Genomic DNA, 24,915 nt, shown 5'->3' on the forward strand with positions numbered 1-24,915 from the left:
GATAACGATGCATATCCTACAGAAATGTGGTAAAAAATGAAGTATGGTATAAATATGAAGATCTTAGAGCAATGCTGGCATATATAATCAATAAAACATATCATGTAATAGTAGTAAGAGTGGTAGTTGGATTACTGGTAACTATAATTACTTGTATTAATATTATTCTACCATCTGAATAAAGTCAATTTTCATTTTTTTTCCAATTCTGTTAGCAATGATTAGACCTTGACAAATGAACAGTGTGAATTACAATGCTGCAGGTATGGGGGTAGGGCTAGAGTTCAACTAATTAAAGCACTGTGTTTTGTACATCATCTTTGTGTAGAATACAAATAATTTAACTACCAATAAATTTACTATTTAAAAAAGATTATCAGTCAAAAATTAGCTGGAGGAAGTAAAGAGACAAACCAAAATCTACTCTGAGTCTAAGCAGACTTTGCCCTTAAAAAATCACATCATCCTGGATATTTCAGTCTTAATGAGGATGTTTCCTTGGAATATTAAAAAATCAGAAAGTAGAACTAAGTAGCACTCAGCTTTTGCATGTTTACAAAGACGTTATATCTATTTTCAAAATTATAAACTAGATGGATTCAAAACAGTATATACCACTGAATTAGCAACCATGCTTTTCATACCCATTATATAGTAATATGAATGGAAACCATTTGTTTTGAAACTCAGCCCTAGGCAAAATTGTGAAAGAAGTTTTTCTTGCTTTAGCCTCTTCCCTTCTAGTTTTGGCCAATTCCACTATTTTCTATTCCTCTATAGTTCCTCAGTATTTAACAACCATTTATTCCAATGAGCTGCCCCTAGCCTGCCCTTCCTAACTCTCTCTAGTTAAGATTCTCATACTACCTGTTTTCTTTTCTCGCAATTTCAAAACTTGTTTGTTGAATAGATAATTCTCCCAGGGCCTTGCAGCTGATTTCAAGACAACAGCTGGTTAATTAAATAATTTGTTGTCTGTTTTATTTGTTATTCATCTTCACCTCACCCCCTTGTAAGCTCTACGATGTTAGGAAACTTGTCTGATTTTTTAGGACATAAGTGACAGCACTTTGCTTGGTAATTTTACATTTATGATTTCTTTTTATTCTTACATTAAACCCATGAGATAAATTGTTTTATTATTCCCAACTGTTACATACACGTGAAAACCAAGACTCAGAAATACACATATATAATCTCAAGATCACAGAGACACTAAATGATGTAGCTATGAACTTAACAAAAGGCTGTCTGATTCAAAAGTTCATAGATCTTCTACTGAAATATGGTAGTAACTCTAACATGTTCAAAGGATGATATAATACATGAATGACTTTGATCCACATGGCAGATAATTCAGTGTTATTTCGTGTTTATTTTTTTCATCTTGCTGATGGCCAATCATTTCTTTAACAATAGTCTAGTCAGTGTATGTCCAGATATAAACATTAGATTTCTTATATACTGATCAGAAATTCCCAGTGCTCATTTTGTTTGTTTTGTTTTTGTTTTTGCTTTTCTGTTGTTAATACCATTTCTTTCCATTTCTCCAAATAATATGTATTTTCTACTAATATGTTCTTATGAGGGAAAAAACGCTTTATGTTCACTTATTAAAATATTATCGGGCCTCCCTGGTGGCGCAGTGGTTAAGAGTCCGCCTGCCGATGCAGGGGATACGGGTTCGTGCCCCGGTCTGGGAGGATCCCATATGCCGCGGAGCGGCTGGGCCCGTGAGCCATGGCCACTGGGCCTGCGCATCCGGAGCCTGTGCTCCGCAACGGGAGAGGCCACAACAGTGAGAGGCCCACATACCGCAAAAAGAAAAAAAAAATAAAATAAAAAAAAAAAAATAAAATAAAATAAAATAAAATAAAATAAAATAAAATAAAATAAAATATTATTATGCTAGGAATGCTGGCACTCCAAATCTTTTTAAACTAGAATAAACGAGTGTGATGTGGAATAACATTTAAAATTTCAAAATGTTTTGCATATTGATTAATACGTGCCAGAAAAACAGAATCGTTTTGGCTGGAAAAGTAAAATCATAGATATTTTGGACATTCCCCAAAATAAATGCCTCACTGCCTTTATCATGGGCAGAATATGATCACATTTACTTTGGAAAGGAGAATCTTTCTTCTCACTTGAGAAATTATAATTTTTTAAACCATAGCTTTTTTTTTCCCCCTTCAGTTCTAAAATGTTTACCTTTCCATTTTTTACCAGCGGTTTCTGAAATGGGTACCCAAAGGATTCTATACATAGTAAATGGTTTTCATGTTTACAGTGGCACCAGTAGATTATGATGTTAATATTATTTTATTCCCTACTGTCACGTATTTGTTATCATTTTAATATTTTTTTTGTCTTTGGCATTAATCTCACAAAATACCCAGGGAGGTTTTGGGGGTTTTGTTTGTTTGGTTTTCTTTGGTTTTTCTGTTTGCCAGCAAACCATTCACTCTCTTACATTTCTCTTAAAAATAAAAATCAACTCAAACAGTATTTAATATGCATACACATTTCCTGTATTAGCCTCTTTATTAAGGTAAAATTCATACACAGTAAAAGGTAGAAATTCTAGGTGTTCAATGAGTTTTAATGAATATTTACCCTTGTAACTAACTGTCAATCAAAATATAAGACCCATGAAATTTTCCTCATGCTGCCTTCCAGTTGATCCCCATACCACACAGGCAGCTACTATTCTGATTTCAATCAATGTAAATTAGTTTTACCTGTTTTTGAATTTCATATAAATGGAATAACGGAGAACTCAATATCCTGTCCAGCTTCTTTCACTCAACATAGTATGTTTGCAATTCATCCATGTTGTTGTGTGTATCAGCAGTTCCTTCTTTATTTATTGCTGAGTAAGTATTCTCCTACTTATAAACATTTGATTGTTTCCAGTGTGAGCTTGTAGGAAATTAGAATATACCACCCCAAAATGTACCACTTTGGCATAAGTATTATTTTGAGCTGGAGGCAAATGAGAATCAACAGATATAAAATGAAGCCTTCCCAGAGCTTCCCTTACTTCACTAAAAGCAGAAACTTCTGAGAAATTAGGACTGTCATAAATCCCCTCTCCTGAGGAAGTTTTATGCTTATGAAGAAGATGGAAAGTCAATGCCTGCTGAGATGAACTCGCACAAATAAACCTTACTTCAGTAGTCTACCTCATAGTTTGCCACCATTGGAAGTCCAAAATCCCTCTTCCTTTGTCTTGTCATTTCACTACAAATTTATTTCTCTTCTCTCAGATGGTATGTAAGCACCAAGTTCTAAACACACCTTTGAGTTACTCATCACTGAAGTTTCTCCCACATATGTGTGCCACATTCATTAATAAGTTTTGTTCTGTTTTGTCAACCTGTCTCTTACTAGTCTAATTTGCAGGGCACCAGGCAAAGAATCCAGAAGGGTAGAGGGGAAAAAGGTAAGTTTTTCCTCACATACAGGCTATTTTGTCTAAAATTGTTATAAATATTTTTATATGAATCTTTTTGGGGCATGTATGTATTCTTTTCTGGTAAATACCACACTGTGACTCAGAGTCTAGGTATATGTTTATCTTGAGAAACTTCCAATGAACTGTCCAAAGTGGTTGGTCTATTTTATACTCCCACGGGCAATATATGTGTCCCAGTTGTTCATCACCAGCATTTATGTTTGTGAGTCTTTTGAATTTGAGCCATTATAATTGGTGTGAGAAAATGTCTCATCGTGGGGAGTAAATTACATTTCCTTGATGACTATTTATATTGAACACATTTTCATGAACTTACTGCAATTTGTATACTTTCTTTTACAAAGTTTCTTGTATATTTATTTGGAACTGTTGAACTGATCATTTATCTAGAAATATCCTTTTTATATTCTGGTTACAAATGTATATATTTGGTTATTTATATATATGTAAATATATAAATATATATAAATAAATTTTATCCAAGTCTGTGTCTTCCCTTTTCATTGTTTTAACAAAGTTTTTGATTAGTAAAATTTTTAAATTTTGAATGGAGACCAGTTTACCAATTTTTTTATGGTTAGTATTTTCTGTGTCCTCTAAAATATCTTTACAAAATCCAAGTTCAGGAAGGTAGTCACCTATGTTTTCTTTTAGAAACTTTATAGCTTTTACATTTAGATACCCTGTTGTTCCAGCACTAATTATTGAAACTCTTCTCCTTTCCCTATTGAATTACCTTGGTTTCTTGCCTTTGTATAGAATCTTTGTTCTGCTCCATTGATCTTTTTGTCTACTCATAAATCTATATTGTACTGGCCTAATTACTGTTGCTTTATACTTAGATTTGAAATTTAGGCAGTTAACAACTTCCTACTTTATTCTTGTTTTTTTTTTTTTTTCAAGTCTGTTTTGGCTACTCAAGATCCTTTGCATTTCTGTATAAATTTTAGAAACAACTTTCAAAACCATGTTAGAATTTTGATTCAAATTGCATTGAATCTACAAATCAATTTGGGGATAAACAAATCTTCATAAAATTGACTTTTCTAATTCATAATGTGATATATCTATCCATTAGTTAGATCTTTAATTTCACTTCAGCATTCTTTTATAGTTTTAGTTGTATAGGTTTTGTAGATCTTGTATTAACTTTATCCCTAAATACTTTATGTTTTTGATGGTACCTTTTTTTTTTTTTTTTTTTGCGGTACGCAGGCCTCTCACTGTTGTGGCCTCTCCCATTGCGGAGCACAGGCTCCAGATGCGCAGGCTCAGCGCCCATGGCTCAGGGACCCAGCTTCTTCGCGGCATGTGGGATCCTCCCGGACCGGGGCACGAACCCTTGTCCCCTGCATCGGCAGGCGGATTCTCAACCACTGCGCCACCAGGGAAGCCCTGATGGTACCTTTTTAAAATTTCATGTTCTAATTATTTGCTGCTAGCATATATAAATGCAAATGACTTTCATATCTTGACCTTGAGTCTTCTGACCCTGTTAAATTTAAGTATTAGTTTTAGCATTTTTTATATACTCAGGATCTTTCACATAAGAAATCATATTGTCTGTGAATAAAAACAATTTTACTTTCCCCTTTTAATATGTATTTCTTTTATAATTTTGTTACTGCTTTCATTTGCTGGTTGTGACCTCTAGTACAATGATAAATGTAAGTATTGAAAGAGGACACATCCAGTCTTGGGGAAAAGCATTCAATAATTTATTATTAAGTGTGATAATGTCATCTGTGCAATTTTGTAGATGTTCTTTTATCATGTTGAGAAAGTTGCCTTCTAATTCTAGCCTGATGAGAGTTTATAAAATGTGAAATTTTTTTAGATGTTTTTTATAAATTTTTTGGTATTATCATATGATTATTCTCTGGTAATAATAATAAATATTATTCTATTTACTGGTGGATAATATTGATCCATGTCAAATGTTTAACCAATCTTGCCTCTTCTGAGTAAATTCTACTTTGTGATAATGTATTTTATTTTATTTTTTAAATAGCTTTTTGATGTGGACCATTTTAAAAGTCTTTATTGAATTTGTTACAATATTGCTTCTGTTTTATGTTTTGGTTTTTTGGCTGAGAGGCATGTGGGATCTTAGCTCTCCGACCAGGGATCAAACCCTCACCCCTGTCATTAGAAGGCAAAGTCTTAACCACCGGACTGCCAGGGAAGTCCCTATGATAATGTATTTAAAATTTTCTTCTGTAAGATTTTTTGCCATGCGTCAAGTTTTCTTGGAATGTAAATTCCTGGTCTCAAACTTCTAACTTTAGTTAAGCAATATCAACTCTGTTTTCCAACTTGGTTCCAGAGAGTACATAACTTTGCTTAGTACATCAGAAAGAATAATGCTCACCACATCCCATCTGCTACCACCACAACTTTCCCTACCACTGAAATTAGGCAGGACTATATTACTAATTTTTGACCATTGGGCTGGGAGGAGAAGTCACCTGTGTCATTTTCAAGCCAAAGCATAAAAGAGCTTATGCATGATCTTCTAGCTCACTTCTCCTCTGCTCTAGAGGGTGCAGTTACAAGATAGTGGTGTTATTCTTAGCCCACTTTCCAAAAATCTGTGCAGAGCAAACCCCTCAAATGGCTTGCATTATATATGTACCATCAACAGGAAATAAACTTTATTCAATGAAGTTACTGTAGCTTTAAAGTCATTGATTACTACAGAATAGGGCAGAGTATTCTGAGTAATACACTATGGAACTTTGGTACATAACATTCCTGTCACAAATGAAATTAAAACAATTGATCTTTGCATTGATAGGTGAAGGATTTTTATAACACATCGGTCAGAGATGCACACTGAATAAATATCAATAGCAGAAATGAGATCAAAGCATAATGATAGAAATAAAATAGTCATATTTAATTGCTAACAATTGTGGAAGTTTATAAATCTCACATTTGATGCAGTAGTAAAGGAAATTGTCGTCAAAAAAAGCAACATAATTTTATTTATTATTTTATTCAACATATATTTATCAACTACTGACTATATTCTAGACCAGGGGTACCGGTCCATGGCCTGTTAGGAACCCAGCCACACAGGCAGGCGAGCAAGTGAAGCTTCATCTGCCACTCCCCATCACTCACATTACCGCCTGAACCATCCCTGCCCTGCAAGTCCGTGGAAAAATCGCCTTCCACAAAACTGGTCCCTGGTGCCAAAAAAGTGGGGGACCACTGTTCTAGACTTCTCTATTAACAAATAGAAATAACAAAGTCTGTGTTCTCCCTTATGACATACTTCGTGATATAAATATTAATATGTCTGCATTTCAGTGGAGCTCAGTAATCATGTATAGGGACAATATAAATACAAAAAAATCCACTCATAATTGACTTCACTCTCCCCCCACCCCACCATATTTTTAAAACTTTCACCACTTTATTCCTTTACGCTTTTCTGTAAGAAATAGTCCTAAGGCCCAAGTAACTGACCAAAGGATAAAGGGAAACAGCAGCTAGCAGTACTTCACTACGTAATCATTCTTTAAAAAGACAAAAATTGATCGTAAATTATAAACCTGCATTAAAATGACCTGCTATTTAGAGACAAACATCTCAGCCATTGGGAAAGAGTACAAAGATTAAGTATAAACTTCCATGAATTTTCCTTCTTTAATGACCTGCACATGAATCAAACCACTTCACCAGACACCTGGGGAGAAGATAAATATCCCTGGTTAATAACCAACTTGGGTCAACATCTGGTTTTAGTTTTAGCTCTAATCTATTAGTGGAAAAAGGAAGGCAATGATTCCAGGAAAGAAATGCCCAAAGGTAAGGATGACCCTTTCTTTGTTACTGTTCTTAATTCATTTTATCATTAATATAGTTTAAAGATAAAGAAGGTCACCTGGACCTGCCACAATGCTAGATAAAAGAAAACGGCTCAAAATATGGCAAATGTAAGATGGCTGAGGCTATCTAAACACTCTTGCTTCCAGTTTTTCAAATTATCGACACTGTTTCTGCATTTGATTTTGTTAGCTGCCTGGGTAAAGATACTCTGCACATATACGAAATCTATATTGTGCCTGTCTATCTGTGAGCCAGCAAATGATGTTGAACTTGCTAATTCATGGGCTATTTATCTTGACGTTTACACTCCAACAAAATGGTGGCTGTTCAATTATACTACAAATGAGTTTTGCCAGCCAATTGTATGGCAGATGTTATGTACTCCCAGAACAACTGTCAAAAGACCAAAGCAGCATGTCTAACAAATCAAAATGTACTGTACTGAGTTATATTCCACAGGCAGCACCGTTTACCATCTAGCCATGGGTTTTGTGTTATGATGGGAGGGGTAGCATCACTGAGTATAATATCCAGTCAGAAATCTGCTTGTCAGAGTAAGTGGATTAAAAGAGATGTAACTGAGTATACCCTACCTGGAGTGGAAACGGAACTGTCAATAAACATTTATAAAGTCCTTCTAGTTTGCTAAATGTTATGTATTAGAGCATTCACCAAGTAATTCCGTGATGGCACATGGGAAGAGGAAACACCCATCTTCTCTATTCATATGGTGACTGAGCTATAGTCAATGACACATATTTTTCCCACCATGTTTATGATACTATAGAGGTGGAGAAAATGCCTTTAGCTGGATGATACCGTACCTTCAATCTAGGAAGCCTGCTACAATAAACTTGTTCTATGTATTGTTTAAACTTTTCTAAGTTTGTGGGAGCATTTTATTATACCTAACACTTAATGCAAATAAAACTTGCCAAAGAGCTCTGCTGTGGCCCTCTTTTATGTAGTATGCTGGTATCATGCCAAGGTTTTTAATAATGAGAGAAATAAGAACTCTTAAAATTTTAAAGCCCAATAACCTAGGAACTAAAATCTGATTAAGTACAAAATAAACTTTCTACAATTAAATGACTCGGTGGCAGATAAAATGGAAGCAGAGCCCAAGAAGTAACTCTTACCAATTTAATTTTGCATACTCCAACAAATCTGGATGATGTCTCTTTGCTTAGCACAGAAGTATTTAGGCAAATATGGGCCCTCATTTCTTTCAGCCAGAATTACATTCCCCTGAGAAAAGATCAACTGCTTGGCTTTCTTACTGGGGGCAATGTGAAAGGTGTTTCTACAGGACCCCTTCCATAGCTCATTTCTATATAACATACCTGTTTTATGAAGAGAGAAGTGATTTATAGGCCACTAATGTATTCCCATACATCCAATCTATTATATTCATAGTTTCTGATCAGTTTTCCTAAATTCAGGATCAGACAAAATAAAAGCCTTGTTTAGCCAGGAGACATAGGCTATCTACGGTTTTGTCTCCTCTGGTATTTCCTACAGTAGGAGCCTCATGTCTGAAACACAAGCATCTGCCAACTTAGAAAATCAGACTGGCAGGAAAATGGAGCAGCTAATAGTATAGATGAGGAAAGCTGTCAGATTTTCAAGCATTTATTTTTAAATTCCAGATCAAAATGATGAAAATGTTTTTCAGTCAAACTCTTACCTTGGCTTCCTTATTCCTCTTTTTCTCACGCATGCTTCTCATATATTATTATTTTATGACAAGGACATAATTTGCTAGCTACTAATTTTTATAACCTGAAATTATTCTGGGATTATGTGAAAAAGAAGTTACTTTTCTAACTTCACCGAGGTACAAGGTACTACTTGAGTGAATATTAATAAAAACATTATTTTCCTGATAATACTGATGAATAAAACTGGCATTTATAAATCATGTTCTTGCCAAAAGAAATCACACCTTTACAAGCATCTTACATAGGCCACTGCATTTCTCTGAATTTACTAACCCATCTAAGTCTTTTCCTACCAGATAGTGGTTTTTTTGGTCAACTTTAGTTCATATAAACATGAAATTATTGATAGCTGTGATCTCCATTTCATTTTCATTCTTCCCCCTTCACATAGTGTTGCATAAACAGTAATAAATATGTATAATATGCTATGTATTACGACCATGGACTCTAGCATAAGGCAACTACCATAAGACAGCCACTTAAACTTGGAGATAAGTGATAAAATCTATACCTTTAGCCAATTATTTCCAGGACACTCTACCATTCAGTCTTAATCCACCTTTGACTCACCTGATATTGGATATATAATAGGCTACAGGGCAGTACCATACGCTGGGGTTTACAGAAAGTAAGCACAATCCCTACCACTGAAGATTTCACACCTAAAAACTTTAAATATTAAGATATAGTCTAAGCAGTGAATCAAACTGGGTGTATATTCCGGAAGCACAAAATTTTCTCAGACTTAGGAAATTATGGTGCAAATTTGAGAAATTAAATATTTTCACTACCGAATACTTTAAGACATTTTTATATTAAAACCAGTGTGGTATATTTTAGCATAAGAAAAAGGATCTTAATGAAATACATTATCTAGAGGTGAGACAGAGACATTATTTTTATAAAGCTCCACCTATTGTTTTGATGCACCATCTAGTGTAGAACATAAAATTCAAACGAACATTTATGATCAAACACAAAACTAAGAGATTAACCACTGATGGAGAGCTGAACATGATCTTACACTGCCAGTAGAACTGCACTGTTGGAAATGTCTAAGGAGACTTGACTATTGAACACATTTCCAAACACATCTACTAGCACCAATTTGATCCAGTTAAAAAAACTCTTCAAGACAGAGTACTTAAGACAGTTGGTAAAGTTAGAAGAGTTCAGACTTTGGTGTGAGACAAACCTAGGTTTAAATTTTTTCTCTGATTTACTGGTTGAATAGCCTTAGTTAAATTATTAAGACCTTCTGAGCCTCAGTTTCCGTATCTTTAAAATAGGAATATACTGCCTACTTCGAAAAGTTGTAAATGATGATTGAATAAGATAATGTTAAGTGGTCTATAAGTTACTCTAAAATGGTTCAACATATAGAGTGTGATAAAATCTTATCTGTATGAGTTTTAACCTATATCTTAGGGGCTGTTAGCTAATCAGCAAAATACATTTCAGTGTATTTTGGCTAGCTAGCATTTGATCAAAGGTTTCTGGAAGATTTTCATTCAACAGAGTGACCTTGTGATGAGGTTTTCTTTCCTTAACTTTCCATCTTTTATGCCTGCCTACAAATGAACACTGGTCAAATGTGTTCAGCAACATAGTAGAGGTAACTTAGAAATAAAATTCCTGCTTATTACCTTCAACGAGATTACAAATTCATTGAAAATCACAGAAGATCTAATTCCAAAATCAGCTAAATAGTAAATCATTAGACACTGGAATAATATGGTTGGGATGAATATAGTACAAATAGGATGTAAGGGTTCCTATTCAATTTCAAACACTTTTGCTTAATTGTGTATTCCAAACTTTGTTTGAAGGAAATCAATCATGCATTTTGGAAGTTTTACCATTTTGTTAATTGACATAAGACAACAGATAGTTAAAAAGCTGTTTTTTACTCTTAAAGTGTGTGTGTGTGTGTATGTATATATAGCATATTCTTCTACATATGTGAGGTGTAATGGACATGTATAACACAAATTTATCTAAGATCAAATAGTAGAAACATAACCAAATACTCCAAGTATCAGGTACTAAATGTTTGTTTCCAATATAATGGTAAATTTATAATAATCAGAGCTGTTTTAATGGATCATCAAGAAAAAGAAGGGAAATATCTTTTCCCACATGCCTCAACAAAGATACCCCATTCCACAACTAAGACTGACGCAGCCATAAAAATAAAATAAAAAAATAAAATATTTTTAAAAATAGAGATTTTTTTCAAAGCATATACAACCATGAGCTCCAAACATAGATTAAATCACTTTTAAGTACTATTAATTATTTTTCTCAAAATTCTCACCCATTAGCAAGAGATGGGATCCATCAGGAAACATAGAGAGAAAGAAGTAAAACAAATACTAATATAGTCACCCCTCTTAAATTTTACCTTGTTTTACTTCCAAATGTCTCTTTGCTGTCTACACTTGAAGTCCCCAGACAATCTCATACTTAGCAGGTCCAAAAATAAATCCACTCTCTTATTCCTGCAACCCTGAACCTAGGATTCATCTTAGACTCCTTTTCAAAATCTCTAAATCTTGTTCCATTCCATGTGTCTAAGCAGTCTCCAGGCCCTGTTGATCCAGACAATTTTACATCTCTGGAATTTTTTTTCTCCGCCTTATCCCACCTTGCCACTATGCTCTCAGACCCTGACACTATCCTCTCAGACTTTGATTGGATTACTGTAACAGTTCTCTAACTTACCTCTCTGCCTCAGTCGCACCATCTATACTCCATTCTTAAACTATTGCAAGAGGCCTTAAATCCTTTCATGTCACCCTGAGTTTGACTTACTATTAACAAAGAGAAATGTATCTGGCAGTCACCAACTATACCAAATGATTAAAGGTGACATCAACAATAGTGGGATATAACCTCATAATGCAATGCAATAAAAGGCATTTCACCTGGTAGTTTCCTTGCCAAAAACCTAATCAGGGGGAAATAATCTTTCAAGTTCAAAATGTGGGACCCCTATAAGAAAATTAGCTTTACTTCCTCTCCCCAAAAATCAATATCAGGAAAAAGTCTAATCACTATACTGAAATCTGGTTGTTTGCCAAGAAAAAGGGGCATACAATTTGTTTTCCTTTTTTTTTATTCCTTAGTCTCAAACTATTGAATGTGAATTTTATTTTGTGAAAGGTATTGGGTTAAAAATCTTCAGAGATATGCTGGGTGTTTGGCACGCAATACTTGTTTGGAAGAAATGCATCACTGGTAGCTTCTCATGGGCAGAATGCACTGCAAGCATTACCCACAATGAATGTTCTGTCACGGGGTGACTGGGCAGGAGCATCTGTTAGAGTCTTTTATGACAGATCAGTATATAGGCAATGTTGCCAGCAAGGGTTTTTCTCCATTATAAAACAACAATCTTCAGTAGAATTAGAGTCACTAAAAGCAGGAAAACAGCTTGCTTTATGAAAGATGCTACCTTTTCTGCAGCCAAGAAATCACCGATCTGATGTTAAGTTCCTGCTATTAGTCTTTCTTCAGCTGTGCAGGTGGCAACCGTTCCATGTCCCAGTTCAGCTCCCCAAGGTTACAGCTGTGAACTTGGGTAATGGCTGTGTTTATTCTCTGCCAGCCTTAAAAGTCTTCAGGGTATTGGTTTTTTTTTTCTTCTTTTTCTTGCTGCTCATTGAAAAATGCCTTCTGGAGCAGATGTGCCTCCCCTCATCTTCTATAGTTTCTGTGTTTGGGGATAAGTTAAACATCTTTGTTTTGTTTGTGGCCTTATTTTTTAACTGCTAATGACATAGCCAATTTTGAAGTTAGTTTCTGTATATCTGATGCCTCATCTCTTGTCTCTAATAAAAAACATTCATGGTAATCTTGATGTCAAATAGCTTATGCCCTGAGCATCATAAACCATTGTTGTTGTTTACACTGTAGTCTATGTCTGCTACTGCCACACTAGCCTGGGTTATAAAATTTGGATTACAGAGACCATAATAACACTTATTTTTACTGCTTTGTATAATTTTCTGATATGTTTTTCAGATCCTCCAGCTCCTGCAAAGCAGCCTTCTCTAACCTAGTTATTTCTAGGAGGCTCTAAGCGGTGTCTCATAGTTGCTCTTGAATAAATCCTATCATTATACGAGAGGAACCATTTTTTTTCTCTCTGGTTTTGGCCTCCTTCAGGTGCATCAAGTATCTTCATCTTTGGCACAACTCCCACCTCTCTGATGTGCTATAACCCCCACAGATCTCCAAGTAATTACAAATATATTCTCTGCAGTCCCAATGCACCAAGGTCAAGCTGTCTACATAAAGAATATCTCCCTCATTTACTCCTTTCTGCCTTCATTTCTACCTGCAATTACTAACCCTCACTACTACTAGAAGGCTAGCACCGTGCTAAGACTGGAGATAGAATAATTAACAAGAATGACATGGTCAGAGTTTCATGTGTTTGATCTAAAACAAACTGTGTTATAATTGAAGGGTTATAACATGCATTTGACCTAAAACAAATTGTGTTGTAATTGAAGGGTTACAGGGTGTGATGAAAGCAAGTATATGGGCCCAGAAAAGGCCTCCCTGAGGAAACTGAGAACCCAGAGAGGAATATAACGTAGCTAGGTGAAAAGGAAAGGTAAAGTATTCCAAATAGAAGAAAAAGTACAAAGCCAACCTGTCACTGCATCAGCATGAAGTCTGTAACCAGCTTTTTAATGCAATGAGGTGCATATGCCAATATTTCATAGATACTTTTTTAGTAGGTGCATTATTAAATTTTTTTGCAATAAAGGAAAGAGTTATAAAATGAACACCCACAGTCCTATTACCCATTTGTCAGTCTGATCTATCAATTACTGAATATAAGTGTATTAAAATCTCTGCTTATAATGATGGAAATGTCCATTTATTTTATAGTAATTTCCCATATGTTTTAAAGCTATGTTAGAACATGAATTCAAGTTTGAATATTTATGTAATTCTAGTGAAACTAGTCCTGCTTATTCAGTAATGAGTTTTAACTTAAATTCTCTTTGTCTAAAACACATATAGCTACATCAAATTTTATTTTAATTTTGAACTTTTTGAGTCTTCATGTTTCAGATGCACCTAATGTAAAGAGTATTATTGGTGGGGCTTCCCTGGTGGCGCAGTGGTTGAGAGTCCGCCTGCCGATGCAGGGGACACGGGTTCGTGCCCCGATCCCGGAAGATCCCACATGCCGCGGAGCGGCTGGGCCCGCGAGCCATTGCCGCGGAGCCTGTGTGTCCGGAGCCTGTGCTCCGCAACGGGAGAGGCCACAGCAGTGAGAGGCCCGCGTACAGCAAAAAAAAAAAAAAAAAAAGAGTATTATTGGTAAATTTCCTTTCTTAAATTAATCTGGAAAATAATTGTCTTTTCCACTATAATGCTTAGTCCCATTATTATAACTATTGATAGATTTATACAAATTTCTACTGTTCTATTTTGGGGGGTTTTCTTATGCCATCTTTTCTATATGTGTTTTTTTTCCTTTGTTGCTTTCTTTTGAATTTTTTCACATTTTTTAATTCTATTTTGTTTTCTATTATCATTTTTGATGGTACCCTCTCTATTCTATTTATTTGGTGTTAACCTTTGATAATTTATTATACGTACTTAATTCAATAAAAAAATATATCTTATATCTCTATTTTCCATAAACTACACTTGAAATTACAAGGATGTTAGAATTCTTTAAGCTGATCATCCCTCACCCTATTTAACGACATTGCTGTTAAGTACTTTAATTTTTTATTTATATATAAATAAATGACAATTATGAACATATTATTGTGATCTTATGTAGTCAAGGTTTGTTTTTTACCAACATATTTATTAATATTTTTGCTTACTATTTCTCTTTGCATCTTAGAATTTCAATCTGAGAACCATTTTTCTTCTGCCTTAAGCTTATTTTTCATAATTTTTGTTACTAAGAATCTATTAGAGGCCAGAAGTTTTTATATTCTAAAATATGTCTTAATTATGCCCTCATTTTTAAAAGATATTTTACAAGGTGTATAATTCTAAAACTGAAAATGAGCTTTCCTCAATACATTTAATGTATTTTATTAGGTTGAAAAGAAATTAACTATCAATATAATTTGTCTATTACGTAGAATCTCTTTCTTTTCTCTTTGGTTGGTTTTATGACCTTTTTGTCTTTTTGATTTCTCTAAATATGGATTTCTTTTTATTTACTATGATGCTAATATATTAGGCTTTCTGGACTGGAGGTTAGTGTCTTGCTACAATCCTGGAAAAAAATCACAGCCATTATTGCATTAAATCTTGTTTCCACTCTACTCTCTCTATCATCCTGGACTATGATTAGATAGGTGTTCACCTTGCTTACTCCACGGTATAGTTGTTTTGTTTCCTTCCGTGGTACAGTAAGTGATGATTCTCATCATTCATGGATCCTTGATTGTGAATTTGTCTACTCAATAAAACTTAATTGTAGCCCTAAATTCAATTCACACGGCACTTTCATGGTCATAGGTGGACATGAACAGAGTGGCAAAAATTTGGAGTCACCTGACAAACACATTCCCAGCTGAGGTTCAACAAGTTGATGTTCTGCCTTATTTTGGCTTTCCGAATGAAAACAAGTGGTCAGTTTGTAATCTGTTTAGTGCCAAGTTTTGCACATTTTTGTGCTTGTGTGTGTTGTATGTGATTTCATAGTTTAAGATGGTCCCCCCAAAACAGTACTGAAGTTCTGTTTAGTATTCTTTTTTTTTTTTTTTGCAGTACGCGGGCCTCTCACTGTTGTGGCCTCTCCTACTGCGGAGCACAGGCTCCGGACGCACAGGCTCAGCGGCCATGGCTCACGGACCTAGCCGCTCTGCGGCATGTGGGATCTTCCCAGATCGGGGCACGAACCCCTGTCCCCTGCATCGGCAGGCAGATTCTCAACCACTGCGCCACCAGGGAAGCCCTGTTTAGTATTCTTAAGCACAAGAAGACTTCGATGTGCCAATGAAGAGAATATGTGTGTTAGATTCGTTTCATTCAGCTGTAAGTGATAATCCTGTTGGTCATGAGTTTAATGTCAATGAATTAACAATATATGTTAAATACAGTGTCTTTAAACAGAAACACACATGATAAAAAATGATGTATCGATCGGTTGATGAAACACTGTGACTAGAGGCTCACAGAAACCTAACCCACCCCATTATTTCCCCTAGAAGCAATAGGTCAGTATTTGCTAATTCAGTGTTCACAGGTAACATTATAGAACATAAATACCATGAACAATGAGAATCTATTTTATTTATTTATTTATCTATTTATATTTTGCTGTGACTTCATATTCTTTGGACTTTATCTGTTGAATTATCCCATGGAAAAGTTATATTCCTCCAAAAATGGTTTTTATTTTCTTCTGCTAGTTGCCTGGTAGCAATAAAATCCCAGTATGACTTTAAATAAAGCTATTTGCTTGAGGTTTTATTAGTAAACATTTTTAATGAATTCAGGCTACACAACTTTGTGAACAACTCTTTATGTTTACAGATTCTCAATAGGTATTTTTTAAACTTCTACTATGGACTATGTTGGGGAATTCATCTTTCCTTTTGTTAACATTTGCTCAGAAGGTGTAGCATTTTGGATGTCCCAGATTTTTGTGGCAGCCTGCTGTTCACTTTCCTGGTTTAGTCAACAGATTTATTATCTTCCACAATCTGCATAACTGCATAACTATTGAAATTGAATCACAAGTTATCAACTGTGGCAGAATCCCTCCAGAAACATTCTGACTTTAGTAGTTGTTTCTATCCCAGGATTCTCATTTTTGCTTCTTATTTTTCTTTATAGATGTGTTGCTAAGTAAAAGATCAGGGACTAATGTTAAAAAAAGATTAAAATAAAATTTTTCGCTTTTTAATTTATTTTCCTCAGGAGATGCACTCAGTATGGTAGAAACACAATTCCTATTCTCTGGAAAGTTTATAATTACAAGCTAGAGCTGAAATTTTACAGTAGAAAGAGTTGTCAGCATAGAGTGACATATCCCAGCAAATCCTTTTCCTGATGCTGTCTAGCTATGTGACTTAAGGCAATTTCTAAATTCTTTGATTTCCATTACCTATTTCTTCAAAGTGAGAGGGACTGGCATACGATGTGAGTTGTTATGGGCCATCAAATGAGATAATTCAAGTGAAAACATATATCATCATGCTGCTATATGTTTGCATATTAATTGAAGGAGGAAGTGTGATCCAATAAATTCCAGAGATGTAGAACAAGAAATATTTGAATGTTTATCATTTGGGAAAACAACAAAGAATAAAGTGAGTGGTCATTTGCTTATTTCAAGGAAGTTAGATAAAAATCTCACTTCTTTCAAAGACTTACATACAATCATACACTTTATACCTAACTTGTTTTTAAAGTAAGGAGAATCAAATCATGAATATTCTTCTGCTCACCTTGTATGAACGTTGCTAATTCAATATTTAAATTTAAATACCTTTCTGTTGGCTGTGATGGTGACTCAAGTTTTTGTTAGGTTAACGGTAGCAATAGTTGTTATAGTTAAGTCTTGTGTTTACTGAAATAATGATAGTGAATGTCACTGCCAAGTTTGCATTCATTATTCAATTTTTTAAAGTTCAATACAAAAAGAATAAATTTACACTTTTGTAACTAGAGTAGACTAGGCTATAGTACATTTAGAACCAAGTGTGTAAGGTGAGTCAAAACAGAGTTTATGTCATAAACTCATCCAGCCAACGTGAGTTTCCCTAGCTAGAAGACTTTCCTCCATGTACTGATTCAGGGAACCAGACCCTACCTTGTGGTTTCAACATCTCTTAGAGATTTGTTGATACTCAAGCCAGTAGGAGAGAAAAGACAGTAGTCAGTAGGCATACCTTCTTCTTAAAGCCTCTGAACTTTTCTTACTCACAACACTTCTGACTAAATGTGTGCTATTTTTCCCACCTCCAGAAAATTCTCAAATTCTTCAAACACCATCTGAGTGTACTACAATTAAATTCAATTCTGACACTAACTATAGGGAGTTAAGTGTGGATCCTACAGGTTAATGGTTCAGCCCCACAAGACTCTCCCAACTTTAGATGATAGTTGCAAGTCTGAGGTTGTCAACCACACTTCTGATTGACCAGGTGTAAATCAGCGGTTCCCATGATTCTCTCATCAGGTTTGATAATCTGCTAGAATGGCTCCCAAGTATACACTTTCCATTACTGGTTAGTTACAAAGGACACAACTCAGAAACAGCCAGATGAAGGAGATGCTTAAAGCAAGGTATGGGGAAGTGACAGAGAGCTTCTATGCACTCTCTAGCACATTGATATGTTCACCAATCAGGAAGCTCACCATATCCCATCATTTATATGTTGTTATGGAGGTTTCATTAAGTAGGCATGCTTGATTAAATCATGCTCATTGGTTATTCACCCTATCTCCTGCCCCTCTCAGGCTGTGGGGCTGAAAGTTCAGAGATCAGGGGTTGGAACTGAAAGATCAAGCCCAATTACATCCCTTGGTCTTTCTGGCAACCAGCCTCATCCTCAAGCTAGGGGCGCACCAAGAGTTGACTCATTAGAACAAAAGGCACTCTTATCATCCTACCACTTAAGAAATTCCAAATGATTTAGGAACTCTGTTAGGAACTGAGGACAAAAACCAAATACAAGTATCCTCCATTTATGCCACTTTGCTTTTATGAAAGACCTGTATTAGTATTACGCTTTCATTTACTGAAAGAAATCTGAAGGGGATTTTTGCTTTCACATAAAAGGCAAAAAGTGAAAATAGTGTTCAGCATTTGTTTCACAGTGAGCCTTTATAGAGGCGGTTGCACCCTGAGCAGCAAGAGTGGTACGGCCAAGCTCCCTCCCCAGAAACTACACTCAGCATCTCATCAAGCCATCAGAGCTTTGAACTGTGCCTGTAAGAATCTGAGTTTATCTCCATTTGTTTTGTGCATCCCTTAGGTGTGTCCACAAGTAATGTCTTCTTTGCTTTACACCACTTTTAGCTTACAAATGGTTTCATAGGAATCCTCTACTTTTGGATAGTGGGGGATGTCTATATATATTTCTTATTGTAACACAAAGCCCTTGGGCCAAAAATGGTGCATGTAATGTCTACTCATTTTTTGTTTGTTTGTTTAGAATCCAGTGATATGGCCAAACCAAACTGCAAAGGAATCTGGGAATTTTACCCTGTGAGATCTGTGTATCTCAGAAGAAAAGAAATTGTATGTTTTGGTTCTGCCAAACCAACAAAAGTTAATAGCATCTAAAGTAAAGCAAAATTATCTTTTATTCCAATATCTGAAAGGCACTAAACTACTTCTCTATATAATCCAAAATTTAAATTAATGTACAATATACATTAATTATTAGGAAAATAGAGTAAGGTAAAAAGTAAGTGTTTTTCATTGTCCTTAAATTTCTGCTTAGGTAGCACATGAATAGTAAGTATAGTTTATATAATCTATGTATTATAGCCATGGTTTTTGAATAATGTTCATCTGTTAGCTCAAAACAAAGGTTTTAAATATATGCATTATAGAAATTACTTCTATACATGATTATAAGTTCTTAAAGAAAAACTGCTTCATTGATGGAGTTCACTGATCCAGGCTGTATGTGAATAAAATACTTGAAATGGCTCTAATGCTTGGTAGCAGAAACCTAAATAAAAGTCCATTTAAATCAAATGCCAAGCACCATGATTGGGCACAGATTCTTCCTGGAAGCAAAGAGATGCCATAAGATAGCTAAAGAAATATGTTTTAACAATGGCATGTCGCTTTGTCAGGGATGTCTTTGTAATGACTAAGAAGCAGGTTAATAGGATGATTAGATTGAAGGCTAAAGTGACAGAAGTACAAATCACTTTCCTCCTGTCATTCCTCAGAGATATGTGGGTGGCAAATACTATCTCTGATTTGTAGATTGAAAAATGAAATAGTTTATGTACTCAGAGACATTTTACCAGCACTCTGAAACTCATTTTTGCTCCCTATGTAATTGGAACCTAAAACTGGTAGCTGAAACATTTACCATCTGAATTTTCTAGCTAAATGCAAAAATACTCATAAACTTATCAATTTTTACTTATTGCAGTAAGATAGAAAATGGAAAACACATTCTTTAAAGTTCCATGTTAGTACTGCACAATTCTGCATGCAATTAATGGAATTCAAAGGGATTTACCAAACTAAAACCACAGTGCTCAAAAGTCAAGAGTTATGTAAGTAACACATTCTAATAGCAATGATTTTCACTCTGCCAATTGATGGGCTGAGGTTTTGGGATCCTTCTAGTCTCATTTCTGATCACTGTAATCTTCTCTTGGACCCCTCCTAAGGTTGTTCTCTTTTACACTTTCTCACCTAACCAAATTTATCTTAATCTTAAAATTTATGACTATTAGCAATCTTCTGAGTTGGAAAGAGAGCTAGAATACTTTTTCATAAGCACTATATGATACACACATTTGCTATTCTAAATGGGATTCTATTCTATACTCTGTATCTGAGATTTACTGAAGGTTTACCAAAATTCTGTGAAACCCAAATAAATTTATACAAGTAACCAAAATGTCACTTGCTTTTGTCAGTATCTCTAGGAAAATAGAAAGGAATTTCATCAAGTGATTAGTTTACTCTCACTTTTATGGATCAAGTATACGACTGCAAAAGTTTAACAAAAAAAAGAAGTGTGTTAATAGCAACTTATATAAGGCAATTATAAAACAAATTAATTAAAACCAAATTACATTATCTTTGTTAGCCTTCATATTCCTTCTGAAGCAATTAGTAATCATCCATCTTTATGTAAGAAATTATGCAATTTAGTTTTATGACAGTTTATGTTCAATGTGTTTTATGAATATGCAGTTTACAAATCTGACATAATTTTAATAATAAATTATACATTGTTTTATATAGAATGGAAATTGTCAAAATGAAAACGTTTTCATATGTGTGATAAATATTTAGCTCTCAATATTAGTTTCATCTGCTTAAAGCTAGTAATTATCAATTAAATTATTTTCATAAGTAAATGAATCTTTAATACACATAGCTTTCTGGATTCCATAGCTACTTTTTTCCAAGCAATACTTATTTCCTTCTTTTGTCCATTGCAATTAACTCCAACGACTTAAAGTTTTACTTATTGCAAACTATGGATGTTCTACTTGGATTCAATTAGTAATATTTATGTCTTAGATATTTATTTGTCCTAATTTTATAATTTTTTTATATTGTAATGCTAATTTTATAATTTGTGTTGAAATTCTCTATCAGTTAAGCATGAAAAACTAGTTATTGTTAACTGGTTAATGCCCATATGTCAAGTGATTCATATTGATTTTAAATGGATTTATATGTACTGTTTACCTTTTGGTATTTTCCATCATCATCGCAGGAGTTGACTGTCACACAATCCATGAAGAATTTAGAGTAAACTCCCCCTTAAAAAATACAAAAGAAATAAAATTTGATTTTGTTTTTCTATGTTTTATCTTCATTTCACTCCTTGATGAAATCTCTAAACTCATTACCATGATGCACTTATTTAGATTTGCCAACCATCTCCTTACCTTCTTTATCCAGAGTGAGCACAGTCACCCTTCCTTCTAACTACAGCCAGAGGTAGCACTAAACTTGATGAGATCACAGAATAGTTTGTTGGCAAACTTCATGGCTCAGTCACAAAGGATAACAAACATTTAATAAATGGAGAGTAGGAAGATGAACATCATCTCAGCAAGAGCTGGAGATACATGAAAGATAAAGTGTGTTAAAAGTAATGATGAGGGCCTCCCTGGTGGCGCAGTGGTTGAGAGTCCGCCTGCCGATGCAGGGGATATGGGTTCGTGCCCCGGTCTGGGAGGATCCCATATGCCGCGGAGCGGCTGGGCCCGTGAGCCATGGCCGCTGAGCCTGCGCATCCGGAGCCTGTGCTCCGCAACGGGAGAGGCCACAACAGTGAGAGGCCCGCGTACAGCAAAAAAAAAAAAAAAAAAAAAAAAGTAATGATGAGAATTTAGGCCTAGGGTATATGAGGATAATAAAAATAGCTGAAGTAGTTTTACTTTCAAATATAAGGAATAATGGTGTATATCTAATATCCAACTATAGTATAGGAAGGAAGAAGGGAAAGAAGGAAGAAAGGGCGGAAGAAAGGAAAGAAGAAAGAAAAAATACAATTGTGGATGACTTGTTTGGATTCAATTAGCAATATCTGTCTTAGACATTTATTTGTGCTAATTTTGTAATCTATGTTGAAAGCCTATAATTGGAAGGAAGGGAGGAAGGAAGGAAGGGAAAAAGGAAGAAAGGGTAAAATTCTGTATCCTGAAAATAGTTTTTCCAAGTCAATAAAATCTTTGTTGCTAAGTCTTATGGTGGTTCAACTCCCATAATCAAGGATCATCAAAATTTAGTCACATAATCTTAACCCATTCAATGAGACCAGTATCACCCTGTTACCAAAGCCAGGCAAAAACACAAGAAAAGAAAAATACATACCAATATTCCTCATTAATACAGATTAAAAATTTTCAAAAGAGCACTAGACAACTGGATCTAAAACACATGAATAAAAAAAAACAGAATAAAAACTAACAAACTAGGACCAAGTAGACTACATTTCAGAAATGTAAGGTTAGGTTAACATTCAAAATTCAATTAACCTAATATATTATAATATATAAGACAAAACCAGACTATTCTCTCAATAGATGCAGAAAAAAACACTTGTTGAAATCCAAACCATTCATGATTTGTTTTTTAAATCTTGACTGAAGTATAATTAATTTACAATGGTGTGTTAGTTTCTGCTGCATAACGAAGTGAATCAGCTATACACATACATATATCCCCATATCTCTTCCCTCTGGCATCTCTCTCCCTCCCGCCCTATCCCAACCCTCAAGGTGGACACAAAGCACAGAGCTGATCTCCCTGTGCTATGCAGCTGCTTCCCACTAGCTATCTATTTTATATTTGGTAGTGTATATATGTCCATGCCACTCTCTCACTTCGTTCCAGCTTAAACTTCCCCCTCCCCGTGTCCTCAAGTCCATTCTCTACGTCTGTGTCTTTATTCCTGTCCTGGCCCTAGGTTCATTAGAACCAATTTTATTTTTAGATTCCATATATATGTGTAAGCATACGGTATTTGTTTTTCTCCTTCTGACTTACTTCACTCTGTATGACAGTCTCTACGTCCATCCACCTCACTACAAATAACTCAATTTCATTTCTTTTTATGGCTGAGTAATATTCCATTGTATATATGTGCCACATCTTCTTTATCCATTCATCTGTCGATCGACATGTAGGTTGCTTCCATGTCCTGGCTATTGTAAATAGAGCTGCAATGAACACTGTGGTACATGACTTTTTTTTTTTTTAAACATCTTTATTAGAGTACAATTGCTTTACAATGGTGTGTTAGCTTCTGCTTTATAACAAAGTGAATCAGTTATACATATACATATGTCCCCATATCTCTTCCCTCTTGCATCTCCCTCCCTCCCTATCCCACCCCTCTAGGTGGTCACAAAGAACCGAGCTGACCTCCCTGTGCTATGCGGCTGCTTCCCACTAGCTATCTATTTCACGTTTGGTAGTGTATATATGTCCATGCCACTCTCTCACTTTGTCACAGCTTACCCTTCCCCCTGCCCGTATCCTCAAGTCCATTCTCTAATAGGTCTACATCTTTATTCCCGTCTTGCCCCTAGGCTCTTCTGACCATTTTATTTTCCTGATTCCATATATATGTGTTAGCGTACGGTATTTGTTTTCCTTTCTTACTTCACTCTGTATGACAGTCTCTAGGTTCATCCATCTCACTACAAATAACTCACTTTCGTTCCTTTTTATGGCTGAGTAGTATTCCATTGTATACATGTGCCACATCTTCTTTATCCATTCATCTGTTGATGGACACTTAAGGTTCCTTTTTCAGAAACCTGCACACTGTTCTCCATAGTGGCTATATCAATTTACATTCCCACCAACAGTGCAAGAGGGTTCCCTTTTCTCCATACCCTCTCCAGCATTTATTGTTTGTAGATTTTTTGATGATGGCCATTCTGACTGGTGTCAGGTGATACCTCACTGTAGTTTTGATTTGCATTTCTCTAATGATTAGTGATGTTGAGCATCCTTTCATGTGTTTGTTGGCAATCTGCATACCTTCTTCGGAGAAATATCTATTTAGGTCTTCTGCTCATTTTTGGTTGGGTTGTTGTTTTTTTGTTATTGAGCTGCATGAGCTGCTTGTATATTTTGGAGATTAATCCTTTGTCAGTTGCTTCATTTGCAAATATTTTCTCCCATTCTGAGGGTTGTCCTTTCGTCTTGTTTATGGTTTCGTATGCTGTGCAACAGCTCTTAAGTTTCATTAGGTCCCATTTGTTTATTTCTGTTGTTATTTCCCTTTCTCTAGGAGGTGGGTCAAAAAGGATCTTGCTGTGATTTATGTCATAGAGTGTTCTGCCTATGTTTTCCTCTAAGAGTTTGATAGTTTCTGGCCTTACATTTAGGTCTTTAATCCATTTTGAGCTTATTTTTGTGTATGGTGTTAGAGAGTGTTCTAATCTCATACTTTTACATGTACCTGTCCAGTTTTCCCAACACCACTTATTGAAGAGGCTGTCTTTTCTCCATTGTATATTCTTGCCTCCTTTATCAAAGATAAGGTGACCATATGTTTGTGGGCTTGTCTCTGGGCTTTCTATCCTGTTCCATTGATCTATATTTCTGTTTTTGTGCCAGTACCATACTGTCTTGATTACTGTAGCTTTGTAGTATAGTCTGAAGTCAGGGAGCCTGATTCCTCCAGCTCCATTTTTCTTTCT

The sequence above is a fragment of the Mesoplodon densirostris genome, chromosome 6 (assembly GCF_025265405.1).
Source record: "Mesoplodon densirostris isolate mMesDen1 chromosome 6, mMesDen1 primary haplotype, whole genome shotgun sequence".
Taxonomy (NCBI): Eukaryota; Metazoa; Chordata; class Mammalia; order Artiodactyla; family Ziphiidae; genus Mesoplodon; species Mesoplodon densirostris.